Source organism: Amia ocellicauda, chromosome 7 (assembly GCF_036373705.1).
Source record: "Amia ocellicauda isolate fAmiCal2 chromosome 7, fAmiCal2.hap1, whole genome shotgun sequence".
Classification (NCBI taxonomy): domain Eukaryota; kingdom Metazoa; phylum Chordata; class Actinopteri; order Amiiformes; family Amiidae; genus Amia; species Amia ocellicauda.
The window spans coordinates 46,818,674-46,832,051 of NC_089856.1; the positions used below are offsets into that span (position 1 = coordinate 46,818,674).

General features: G+C 45.6%; 1 protein-coding gene across 2 annotated transcripts in view; it reads left to right on the forward strand.

The window, feature by feature from the left end:
* Positions 1-13,378, forward strand: part of camkvl (CaM kinase-like vesicle-associated, like) — a 52,581-nt gene that overhangs the window by 2,961 nt on the left and 36,242 nt on the right. Inside the window, exon 1 of one of the 2 annotated variants that reach the window (XM_066709970.1) lies at positions 2,475-4,799. The exons of the other annotated variant lie outside the window; for it this stretch is intronic. The gene's annotated coding sequence lies outside the window, so the exon portion shown is untranslated. Of the gene's footprint in view, positions 1-2,474; positions 4,800-13,378 lie in introns of those variants that run through there. 2 annotated transcript variants of the gene reach the window in all.

The window sequence follows — 13,378 nt, forward strand, 5'->3', positions numbered from 1 at the left end:
TGTTCTGCTTGGCTGATTGCTCTACTGCACTGAAACAGGCCCGTCTCAGTGGGAGGGAAGGGAAGGCAAGCCACCTCCAGTTTGCAGCATATCTGGGGCAGTGATGTAGGTAGGTAAGAGCCCTGCTGAGCTCTTAATTGCTTAATTGGAAAGCCAGTTAAACCATAACAGCCAATTTGGAGCTTTTTGTTTACATTGTCAATAAGTGTCGGCTGTGGAATGACTGGAGATCGCTCAGGTAGAGGATTTGAAAATGAGACCTAAGCTTGCACACAAAAATAAGAAACAGAAGATGCATAGATAATTCCTGGAAAGGGCTGAGAAGTACTGTCTTCATGAACTGCACAGAGCAGGGAGCTTAAACAAGGAGAGCTCAGTCCACCTCCCTCTCTCGCCTAGGTTGAGGTCTAGTGTGACTTTTTTTTTCCTGGGGGGGGGCAATAGTAAGAGTAATTCCTTCCACTTCCACCTGCGACCCCTTCCTCTTGGCTGTGCTGAGTTTATACCTGAGCAAAAGTGTCCTACTGTAGTCCAGGAGGGCCGCAGTATCCAGCCCAGCTCTGAGCTCCTTAATCGTTCTAATTGAGTGTCTAACTGGATGTATGAAACACTTCTCTCTCTAGACTCCAAAACGTTGTGTTGGTCCGATATCTTGAGCAATCACTTTTTTTGTCTGGACTGAGAAAATAATTAAATTAACCGAATAAGTGAGAGCTCCTGTTGGGACACAAACCCAGAAGACACTGTGGCACCCCTTCTAGGACACACATATAGTGAAGGCAGTTAGATCAGGACACCCATGAGCCTTTGTCCTCTCCCTGTATCCAGGTCTAAATGTCCCTGGCATAATGTCCACCTGTTATCTACTCACTACCTCCTCACAGAGGGTCCTGTGTCCCTGTTTCAGATTTGTATGTGTGACACATCTTCCAGTTGAGCGTTTGTTCGGGGAGAAACTGCATATTAAAACAACATCCTCAGACTGGAAGCCTGGTGGTACTTTCGGTGTCGTTACTGTTAATGCTCCCCAAAGTAAGATTAAAATGCTTTGATCGTTTGATAGTTGACGTTCCGTAGGGAGCTGAAGAGCTGCTGCCAAAGAACGAGAAAATAAACAACGCAACTCGAACCCTTTCAGATGAATTTTCCAAACACCTTCCCGATGCTGTATTTGTCATTGTATTTTTTTGTTACTCTCCTCTCTCACTCAACGTCTCACTCAAAGTCCCCCTGTCTTCTTTCTCTGTCGCTTTCTTTTTCCATCATCCTTTTTGCATTTTTCTGTTGCATGTTCGTTTGACGGCTCACGAGCAGACGCAATTCTGATGACATCTCACCCCAGGGTGTCCAATTATAACATGACTATTACTACTTCTATCTTAATACCTATAATAGTAATAGTTGTAGTAGTAGTAGTAGTAGTAGTAGTAGTAGTAAAATAACCACATTCAGCTTCACCTGCATCCCCTCTTCTCCAGCCCTGACTGCAGCCTGCATGTGAGGTATCTGAAGAAGTGACGATGCACAGGAGGGAGTGAGCAATGCTTTGGCTACAGGGCCGTTGAGTCACAGTCAGTGGCTCTTCAATAGGAGGTGTCGTGCTAGCTCTCTATTATAGCTACACCACTGCCCCTAGTTACGCAACACCCCAGGGGAGCAGCACCGGAAGGAGGCAACCTTGCAAGAGACTTCTGAAGTACACACACACATTTATATAGATAGCCTTTATTCCTATTGGAACCTACTATATATATAGATAGAAAGAGAGAGAAGATACTCTCACTCACACACACACACGCTGTGGATATGTGCTACATTTGCAGAGATCTGAAACGTATGTATATTTATGAGCCTGCTGTGTGCCGGAAATGCACTGATGTCTTCGCCGCTCGGCAGTAATTAACTTGGCGTCGCTTCAGCGCAGCTTCTGATGCCAGCTAGTGTTAATTTAATGATGAGCACGCTGCCTGACTGTTGGCCACTTTATTCGGAGCCAGTGGTTGTTTTCCCCCCCTTACCCATTTTCTGTGGATTTATAGACCCCCCTCTAGATCTGGACCCTCATCTCTCACCCCCTACCCTAAGTGAACGCACTCGCCTACCTTTGGAATATGCGATGGAGAGAGGATGAGAGAAGGAGATTTTATTGGCAGTAAAATATATATATATATATATATATATATATATATATATATATATATATATATATATATATATATAAACGTAGTGCGGGTTTGTGAAGAATGTAGGCCGTGTGTCCCTGTAACGTCATTGCGACCAGAACACTTTGAGTTGGAGAGGGATTTTAAAAACCTCCACGGTACCTGGAGTAAACTGAGCACGGGCACTTGATTTACGCCAAGTAGCGAGAAGAACAGAGACTGCTACTACACAATAAATAATACTAGCAAATACTTAACAACATACAAACACATTAAATGTGTTTGTATGTTGTTAAGTATTTGCTAGTATTATTTATTGTGCCTTGGCTGCACTTACCGCTGCATTAAAAGTCAGTGTCTATCCCCATCCCGCTAATAAAAATAAAGCATATTTAAAACCCCAATGAGCAATTACTGTCCCGTCCTAATCTGTGGCATTGATCAGGAGTCCGCCGGTTTGATCGCGGGCGGAATAATTACACTGAAGTTACACTGAAATAATGACACATAGTGAAGAGGGAAGGGCTGGAACTGAAAGCAGAATGTGTAGCAACAGCACCTGCAATAGTAGCAGCAGCCGGTATAGTATTAGAGCAGCAGCAGCAGCAGTAGTAGTAGTAGCCAGGAAAGTGTAGTAGCAGAAGCAGTAGTATATAGTATAGTGTAGCAGCAGTAGTTGGAAAAATGTAATAGTTGTAGTAATACAGTAGCAGTGACAATAGTAGTACTAGTAGCTGGTATAGTAAGTGTAGCAGTATCTAGGATTGTGAAGTAGCAGCAGAAGCAGTAGCTGCTATAGTGTAGTAATATAGAGTCTAGTCTATCAGTAGTAACTGGTATAATGTAGTAGCAGTAGAATACATATTTAGTATAGTGTAATAGCTTTAGTAATATAGTAGAAGCAAAAGTAGTAGTAGCAGTAGTGGGTATAGTGAGTGTTGTAATATCTAAGATAGTGTAGAAGCAGTAGTAGCTGCTATAGAGTAACAGCAGCCGTGTCAGCAGTGACATTATTAGCGATTATAGTACCGTAGTAGCAGCAGTAGTGGTAGTAACCGTGGAGTGCGTGTCTATTTCAGAGTGTTGTCTAACAAATTGCTTGAGTGTCATACATATTTGATGGGATCCTGCTTACACAAACTTTCACCTGACTTCCTCACCCTCCATTAATGATACACACATGTGACACCCCACTCCTTTGATCCAAACAGGCAGTCTAACTCCCCCCGCCCCAAGACCACTGCCACTGCCTCTCCCCCTGGAATACAAACTACCAATAGGATTTTCTTTTTCATTCCCCATCTTTAAACTCAGCCAATCCCAATCCTAGTCCAAGCCCGGCATCTCCACAGTGCACCTGGGCCCGATCTGCTCTCTAAGCTGTTGACCCATTTTGGTCACTCCTGGAGTCAATCTATCTGTCTGTCTATCTGTCTATCCATCAACAAGATGCAGCTCAACCAATAAAAAATTAGATAGTCAGATAGATACATAGATTGATAGTATTCACAAACAACTGTCAATCTGTGTATCTATATGTAAGTCTGACCACAGCCCAGTTGAAGCACACAAATAGGGAGCTCACCCTCTCCCTCCCCCTCTCTTTCATCTGAAGAGGAGGCACAGCACAGTGGGAGGAAGGTCTCAATGTGTCTCTGTTGCCAGGACCTCCCTGCCCTTAGCGCCACCATCAGGCCTGGGTTCAGCTAAAACTCATGTTACAGTTTTTTCCAATTACAGTGATAATAACTGTGTTCAGTTTCAATCATGTCAGAATTACAAAGTGGCACCAGTCCCAGTCTCTTTACCTCCCCCCACGGCCCTCTCGTTTGGCACAGTCACTGTGACACGTCTCTCATGGGTAGTGGGTGCCCTCTTGCATTCTGTTGGCTGCATTCGATTGTGGTGCATGTTGGGTAAGGTCAACATAAGAACATAAGAAGGTTTACAAACCAGAGGAGGCCATTCGACTCGTTTGGTGTCCATTAATAACTAAGTGATCCAAGGATCCTATCCAGTCTGTTTTTGAATGTTCCCAAATTGTCTCTTCAGCCACATCGCTGGGGAGTTTGTTCAGATTGTGACGCCTCTCTGTGTGAAGAAGTGTCTCCTGTTTTCCGTCTTGAATGCCTTGAAGCCCAATTTCCATTTGTGTCCCCGGGTGCGTGTGTCCCTGCTGATCTGGAAAAGCTCCTCTGGTTTGATGTGGTCGGTGCCTTTCATGATTTTGAAGACTTGAGTCAAGTCCCCACGTAATCTCCTCTGTTCCAGGGTAAAAAGGTTCAGTCCCTCAGTCTCTCAATAGGACATTCCCTTCAGACCTGGAATAAGTCTGGTTGCTCTCCTCTGAACTGCCTACTGTGCACTAGTTCAACTGTCTACCATTATGCCCTGTCTGAACAACAATGCTTCTCATCCTTGGTAATGAATGATTGGTTCTGAGCTGAGCTAACGGTTCTCTCATCTCAATCTTGGGAGTTGTATTCAGTGTTTTAAACAGGTGGAGAGGGGTCAGGTGAGCAGGTGGCAGCAGCTGGGGGTCGGAGTGAAAACCAGCCAGCAGACACAGGGAGTCCTCCAGAACCGGGGGAGGGGAGGGGACCAAGTGCGCACAGCCCTCACCACGTCTTCATCACCGTAAGCTCGGCCTCTAAGCTTGGTGTTGTATTGCGTCACTCCCGTCGCCCCCGCTCCACCGCCCTGCTGGGCGACACGGATTTGATGCCCTTGCCTGTTCCCGTCCGTGTTGCTCCCTACAATTGCTCTTATTTCCTGTGTATTTATTCTTGCTCTCTAAATTACCGTGATTAATTAATTCATTGCCCTAATTAATTATTTTGTAGTAATTATGCATGCTTATCCACTGCAGCACACGCTGATGTAACTATGACCAGATTTCTGCGAACACTACGTCTGATCTGCGTCTGTGTTTCATACCAGGCTGGAGTTCAAATTACTTTGAATTAGGATGGTGTTATATAACAGACTCTGCTCTTTTGTGAGGTGTTTTGTGAAATGCGTGTGTTGTGACAACTGTAAGTCGCCCTAGGTAAGAAATAAACCGTAATCTCAAATAATAAATCTAGTGTTACACACACACACACACACACACACACCTCCCTCAGTATCCCACCTCTATCCAGCTCCCCTCAGATCGTCTCCTGTGCGGCCGCATCACGATCGCAGCCCTAGGCTCGGCTGCAGCCTCCCTCCTTCCCCGCTCTCTCCCTCTTCACATCCCACAGAGGCCCGGCTATTAATAAGCAGGAGCTTTATTTATAGGGCGGGCGAAGGATCGCTGGGGGGGATGGGGGGCGAAGAAAGAAAGGGCAGCGTGATGATATTTTGAATAGCGAGAGAGAGAGCAGGGGTAATAAAAGTTGCGACCTGGGAAAAAAAAAATCAGTGTCAGGCAGAATGAATTACCGGCCCGCAGATCAAAGCACAATGTGAGATTGATCTTCTCCTTCTTGATCTAGTTGTTCTTGTTTCCTTCTGGAGCCGCTACAAAATTGGCTCTGATTGTTGGCATCCAGATAACGGCTTTAAACAGGGCGCTATTATTATTATCATGTATGTATGTATTTATTTATCTATTAGCAGATGCTCATACGACCAATACTTTCCACAAAACAACACTTATTACAGTAAGTGAGCTGAAGTACAATACGTGAATAAGTCCTACTTAAAATAAACCAACGTCAAGTACACAATACAGAGTGACAGGCTTAATAATACGGTGTGCAGTGTGGTCAGAGCAGGCAAAATTACCAACGGTACAGAAGCTGTGACAGGAATGAGGAACAAAGCGCAGGAATGAGTCCCTAAATAATTGGGAGCAATAGAGGGGAGCCTATTAGGGCACAATAGAAGTAATTGTGTTGTATGATGAAGGAGGGGGTAGGGATTAGACCTCTGCGAATTCTACATACCCCTTCTAATCCCGGTGTATAACTACGGTAGGAATGCTTCAGTCTTTTCAGAAGCCACTGAGTAGCAGGTAGACATGTCTGGTAGACATTAAGATGATCCATTTATCTGAGAGGTTTGGAAGAGCGCAGATGTTGTGACATCGTTGGCACAGTTTGTGGTGTGGTGTTGAATAGGCATAGTGGCAGCAGGGTGTTTTCATCACATACAAGAAAAAGTCAAATCAAAGTTTTCATTTGGTCCAGCCCAGAGATGTCCTTCTGTGTGGAGCCCCTCTCAGAGTGCTCTGGGTGTGAGTTGCGCTCTTGTGAAGGGGCAGGAGAGTAATACAGTACGGACAGTTCATAACCAAGTTCATGAACATGAGTCGAGTATAGAGTAGTGTACAGGATCCTGATGATACAAACAGCCACAGTACTCAGTTCAAACTACTTTACATTACTTGCCGAAACAGGATGATTCAGGAGCAGACAATTTCCTAGGCAAAATTTCAAAAATAAAAACACACGTCTTACCGAGGGAGAAATGTCGCAGTGATCGTAAGTAAGGCAGCAGCTTCACAGATGAATAAGCAGCAAGTCGAGGCGGGGGAGTGTCACCTTAATGACAGGACACATTGAGACAGAACCTGTTTTTAAAGTCCCGAACGTGTGATTTAATCAGACCTTTGGCGAATTGCTGTGGTTCCTTACAGTATATTTTCACAGCACAGTCTGGGAGTCTTGCAATTCCAATAAAATAAAACGCATCTCAGATATGTTTTCATTTTATTTATTGCCTTTTTTTTTGCACGGACCCATATTCTCCAAATTGCTTTTCATCTTCTGCTAATTAATAAAATATTACCCTGATTTACATGGGCTCTTCCCACTGTGGACGGCTGTAGCTCAGATCCCTGTTTTTCTGCCGCTCTCTTCACAGACCAGCTGAGCAGTGCCTCCTGATATTACAGTGCCGGTATCGAGGTAGAAGTTTTTAAACCTCTTTGTACACCTTGACTTTTAGAGAGGATGTCCTGTCCTGAAATCCTGGAACTGTAGCCCTAGGTGGCAATTGTATTAGGGATGGGTAACTGGCACACCGTTTCACTGGCAATGCAGCTCTTAGGTAACAATCACAAGTTCTCAGTCTGTGTGTGTCAGATCACCAGGGGTCAGTTGTCCAGAGATGTGAGGTTCGTCAGTGTTTGTTTAAGCCTCGTTGTGTCGAGAGTCCTTGTACATGGTTCATTTGCTGCCAACCTGTGCTCTCTTTATATGAAAAAGTCTCTCTGCTTGCCGACAAGTAGTACCAGCAGTGAGCCAGCATGCAGAACAGCAATCGGACAGTGTCGACAAGATAAGCAGCACGAAATGTTTTGAAAATGTAACTCTAAATGTAAGAAATGAATAAAGCACAAGGGTGTAATAGATTTGTTCAGAAAGCGCAAATGTCCACCCATCCCCCCAGCCAAACAGGCACCGGTAATGAACCATGTGGGAACAGCAACAAGACAGTCCTGCCGAAGCCATATAATGTGATTTGCGACAAGCAAGAAATGAGATAACGGGAGAAACACACTCGATAATAACTCCTGCTTGAAGGGAGTCTGTAATTTTGGCAGGGAGAAGTAGGAGCCATCAATTATGCACCTCTCTTAGGAAAGCAATTCAGAAGTTCGGCGCGCTGTGAAACTTTTAGAATCACGCTCTCTCTCTCTTCTGGTCGATCTCTCTCTTGTCTCTCTCCTCCACTCTCCCTCTTCCTCTCCACCTTCTCTCACTTCCCTTGTCTTTTCCAGCTGTCCCTATCTCTCCTGTCGTTTCTGGTCCTGGCCCCTTATCTCTCTGTCACTGTCCTTTCTCTCCCTGTCTCCCTCTCTCTCACACACACCCCTTCTGTCTCTCCCTTGCTCTCTCTCTCTCTCCTCTCCCCCTCTCTCTCTCTCTTTCCGTCTCTCTCTCTTTCATTTTTTCTTTGGTTTCATTAAACACTCTGACTCCAGCTCTGTCTCGCCACTGAATCAATAACTAACAGATCATCGCTGTCTGAGATGACAAGTTATTTCTATCATTCTTTAATTGCCACAGCTTCAGATAACTCTGCAACCGTAACAACAGTTACAACAAACCCTAATGGAGGAGTGTTGGTGGGTCTTGTGGGCTTTGTCTTGTCTCTTATGAGGGTTACACTCATTTAATAGTGTTCACACATGAGAGAATTATTTACACAGTAAAGAGGCACTATTCCCTAACAGCAGATGGTGATTGTGAAAATCAATGTTTAGTATGTGGGGGGGGCATGAGTGCAGGCTGGGTTTCTGGACCAGGAGTACTTGGTATCTAAATTATGTGACTATTATGTGACAATAGTGAGAGAACTCCACCCGCCCCAACCCCTACCGCCCTCCCCAAGCATAGTAACTGAGGTTCGAATATCGATTTGATTAATTTGATTAGTACTTCAGACAGCCGTGTAGCCAGAGATTTCCTTGCTGCCTCAGAGAGCTCCAACTGGAGTTTGTTTTTCACCCCCGGCTACTGGCCCCGGTCACTGGATTGGCTCAGCTTAGAGATCGGAGATCCATTCAGACAGCGGAAATGCTTTTCAGTTCACATTGTGTTAAGATGTCTATGGATCAATTCTCTCCCTCTCTCTCTCGTACTCCCTTCTCTCATTTCTCTCCCACTGTCTCGCTTTCTCTCTCACCTTTCCTCCCTCTACTCGCTCACGAATCCACGCTTATACATGGGTTAGACTTGGGCTGATGTTCTGCAAACGCATTGAAAGTTTCATCCCACACTTTGCAGTGACTGCAGTTTGGGATTCAAAGAGGACGAGATCCACTTCTCAGGTGTCTTATAAGTAGATGAGATGTTGTGTACTTTCCCCCCAAGTCTGGCTCGTAGTAATAAGTGTGTGTATGTGTGTTTATTCAGTATGAAACTGATTTTTAAATTGATGTTTATTCACCGACTGGTATAGTAATGTTGGGGTTGGGGTGGGGGGGGACAAAACTGAGTTAATGGAGATGTGACAGATGGGGGGGGGCAGAGGGAACTGAAGACAGGAGAGTGGGAGGCAAGAAGGGGGGAGAGAGAGAGAGTGCGTTTCAAATGTTCACAGTGTGAGGAACTCTGGGATTGCTTTACTGACAGATCGCACTCTCCTGGGTCTTTTGGCTCTCCCCTGTTGTGCAGTGATTGACACTGAGCATTTCTTTCATTATTGTGCATTTCTCCTTTTATTTATTTTTTATCTGGCTCGCAGCTGGTTTCTTCGCCTGCTGTGTGTGTGCTCTCTGGTACACCTGGTGTCATGTGACAGCTCTCGTCTCCTGTGTACTTGTGTAAGAGCCAGTAAAAGGCAGCCCAGACACAATGCATTAGGGTTACAAATCACACAAATCTGACGCGACACTTTCAAGTTTAAATACGGGATACATATAGTCACGGCGGCACTGTGAGACAAGATGGGTTTTAAACTTTTCCTGGAAGTGAAAAGTATGTATTAAGCAGAATTCTTTTGCTTAATTAACCCTGTCTGACAACAAAAGGAAGGAATCACGTCAAAAACGTATGTATTTTTTAGTATTAATTTTGTCAAAATTATCCTGCATCGTTTTGATTTAAGTCCGAATAATACTATACCGCACTGTCGATAAATCCTAACATGCAATTAATCCCCCCACCGATCAAATCAGAAATGTTGAGCAGATGTGCACTGAGCTTGATTGGCGCCCGGAATGGATGACCGGTGATCTGCATTTCCCTTTTGCTCGGCTCCCTAATGAGGCACCGATATTCCTGTCGGCGAAAGGTGCCGTGCTGAACTTGATCTCTGACCATCTGTGCCAGGTTGGGACCCTGTTGCTACAGCCTTGTCCAGCCTGTTCCCACTTGGCCATACCACCTGTACTGTACCTTTCTCTCGTTTTTGTCCCCCTATAGAGGTTTCTACTCCTAATTCTGAGTTGTCAGTTTGATAAGACAGTGTTTTAAAGCTCTCTCACCATGTCTGGGAGTAGTCACAGGCCCCAAACTGCATAACCTTAAGGAATGACTTTGAAGCGTAGTGTATAATTGTCCTCCCCTGCGTCCAACAAATGGAGGTCAGCGTAAAGGCGTCGATTCTCATTAAATGCGTGCACAGCTTTAATGGGCGGCCCTGAGAACTGACACGATATTGCTCGTTTTCTACAAGAAATGGTCTCTTTAATTCAGTGATTGATTTAATTACAGCCAGTTAATCCCTTCTTTTCTTCCCCCCCCGGTTGCGACAGTCAACTTGTCCGGCCATTACAGAGGAGATGCATTGCGTGGTGTGCAGAGAAAGCAAGAGAGCGAGGGAGAGAGGGATTGTGGGGGGGAGGTGGGGTTAAGCGGAGTTCAGAAGAGGAGAGATCCCAAGTGGTTGAAAGAAGGAGAGATAGTGAGAGAGAGAGAGAGAGAGAGAGAGATATAAGGATGAAAATAGGGAGATGGAGAAGGATGGAAAAATGAGATCTCCGACACTCGGGGGAGGGAAGGAAAGGAGGGCAAGGGGAAAGAAACTGAGAGAAGGGAGAGACATTTCAGATGGAGGCCGAGGAAAGAGAAGAGGCCGTGAGTGTGATGTAGAGACAAGATCAAACGAATGAAAGGGAGAGATTGAGGAAAGATTGACGGAAGGAGCCAGTCAGCGAGAAGGAGAGAAATATTCTTTCCGATTGTGAATTATGTAACGTGCCATGTTCCTGTCTCAACTTGCTTCCACAGCAATTTGGGGAATTGATTGTGAACATAATGAGAGAATGAAAGGGGGAGGGAAGAAGAGAAGTAGCTTTAAATAGAGAAAGGAGGAGGGAATGAGAGAGAGAGAGACAGTGATAGAAGGAGGGGCAGCATCATCTGAGAAAGGCGAGAGGGAGGGATGGGGTGAGTGGGGTGAGGGACGGAGAGAAGCCAAGACGGAGAGTGACCAGCAAAGAGAGTGATAGATATTAAAATAAGGAGAAGGTGGTGATCCTGTGAGAGAGAGACAGAGAGAGAGAGAGGAACAGTGACATGTTGGGAGGAGAGAAATGTATGCAAAGGACAGTCCATAATTTGAGAGAGAGATGGACAGAACAATAAAGAATGAAAGAAAAAGACAGAGAGGGGACCATGGAGCAATAATGATTCAGAGAGAGGAGAGAGAGAGGTGAACTGAGAGGAGAGAGAGTGAGAGAAGGGCGGGAATAGAAATAAGAGCGAGCATGAGAGGGAGACAAGCAAACTGAAAGGAAAAGGCGACAGAGAGACAGACCCGGGAGGCAGGCGTAGTAAAAACGCACAGGACAGGGAACATCTGGCCTGGCATCAGGGAGTGTGTGTGACAGGGAGTGTGTGAGTGGAGGTCAGATGGGAGAGATTTGGGTCGACAGCAGCTGTAATTCCTGCACTGTGACGCGTATCTGCAATCTGAGTCTCTGAGGACCAACGCTGACCTACTTCAGATCTCTGCTCACTCTCTCACATACAAACACACGGATGCTGACACTCATTCTCACATGCTCTCTCATACACACTTGCAATCACACAGACATTCTCATTCACACACACACACACAGACTGCATATCACTCCGGCTTACCCCTTTCCAATCCCTCAGCCTTCCTCTGCCGCGTCTACATCTGCATTGGCTGCCAAATTCGCAGAGGCCTCTTTGGCAAATTAAATAACAGCTTGTGTCGATGCAATGCCTTGTTACCTTCCACTCGTATTTGCGTTTCCTTGTGTGTGTGTGTCTGTGTGTGTCCGTGTCCTCTTCCGCCCCAGTTCTCACTGCCGTTTCCACGTTCCAAGTGCCCATTCAATTCGCAAGTTACAACAAATCCTAATGGGAATTCAATGATCTGGTAGATGGTGTCGGATGTGTACAACTTGTAGCACTTGCTTTTTTATCAGAGACCGCTTTCAATTGGCGAGTTAGGGATCAGCTCATACATTCCCACATGTTTTTATTTTATTGCGTGACACATTAAACCTCTGCAGCCTTGAGTGTCATGGACACTTTTATCCTCAGAGACTCTGAACGTGAGAGATAAGGTATCAGCGGTCTCTCAAGGTGTATGATTCAACGAGTGTGAGTGCGTGTCGTAATCGGAAGCTAAATGAGCGCAAGTGAGAGTGTGTGAGACGCGGAGCCGCCACCTTGGTGGGAGAATGTCGGTCGCACAGACCTCCAGCCCCGTGCCGGCCGGGGGCTGTCAGCACGGCTCACATCCACCCCCATCCCCCACCCTGTCTCCTCCATCTCCTACTCTTGCGCTGATAAAACCCAACTTCAACATCACCTCAGTGCTGCACAGTGTGTCTCTGATTAATAATACAAGTATCAAAAAACTGCTTTTTTCCAAATGGAACAAGTAACACTTCTATAAAATAAAAAACACATTAGTACAATAAAGGAGTATGATTCATTGACAAGGCAAATCCAACAAGTAAAAGTCTTCATGAGCCCCAGACAAGCAGGAGGCCTTGGCAGTAGTGAGTGCTCTTTAATCAGCTGCTCTGCTCACAGGGCATCCCAATGCACAAACCTCACTGGGGGGGCAAAAAGACTCGTGTCTCGAATTGCTTATTTTTACAGGAACATATGTGACTCCTGACTTCATTCATTCCCAGCAGAGGGACTTTTCACCTCCCCTAACAGGCGCTGATTAACACTGTGGAGGGGGGACCAGGGAATGAAGAGTGACAATGCAGTGAAGGGTGTGTGTGTGTGTGTGGGGGGGGGGGTGGGGGGGTGGGGTGGGGGGCACTTTATTGTGGCCAGACAGGGAGCTCTGTCATCGCTGTTTCCATTTGTTTGCACTGATTGGATCACCTCCTCCTTGCGAAACGGGTGTCCTTCAGTATGACACGGTAGACCAGTAACTGACTCCGCAGCTGTTACCATCATAGGTCGCCCCCCCTGTGTATGTCTGTAACTCTCCTCTGACAGCATCATAGTACACTAATTGACTGTTATTAACAGCTTGTTCTCGAAGGTGGTCACGTTTCAGCCCCAGCGCAAAGATGAGGCGCCCCTGCAGTTAACCCCGTCCCCCGTCACAACTAAATAACGTTGCGGCAACATTGCAATAAGAGCTCACTTTATTAATCCAACTTCAAATAAGTGTGGACTACGCAACAAAAGATACTACAGTCCCAATAAGCTGGACAAAATTACATCAAATGTCATTTCTGCCAAGAGCCTTTAACTAGTGTGTTTCTTGATAAATACTTTTAATTGATCCATGCGTTGTCCCCCTTTTAACTGTTTTGCCTGTTGTTAAAAGCATCA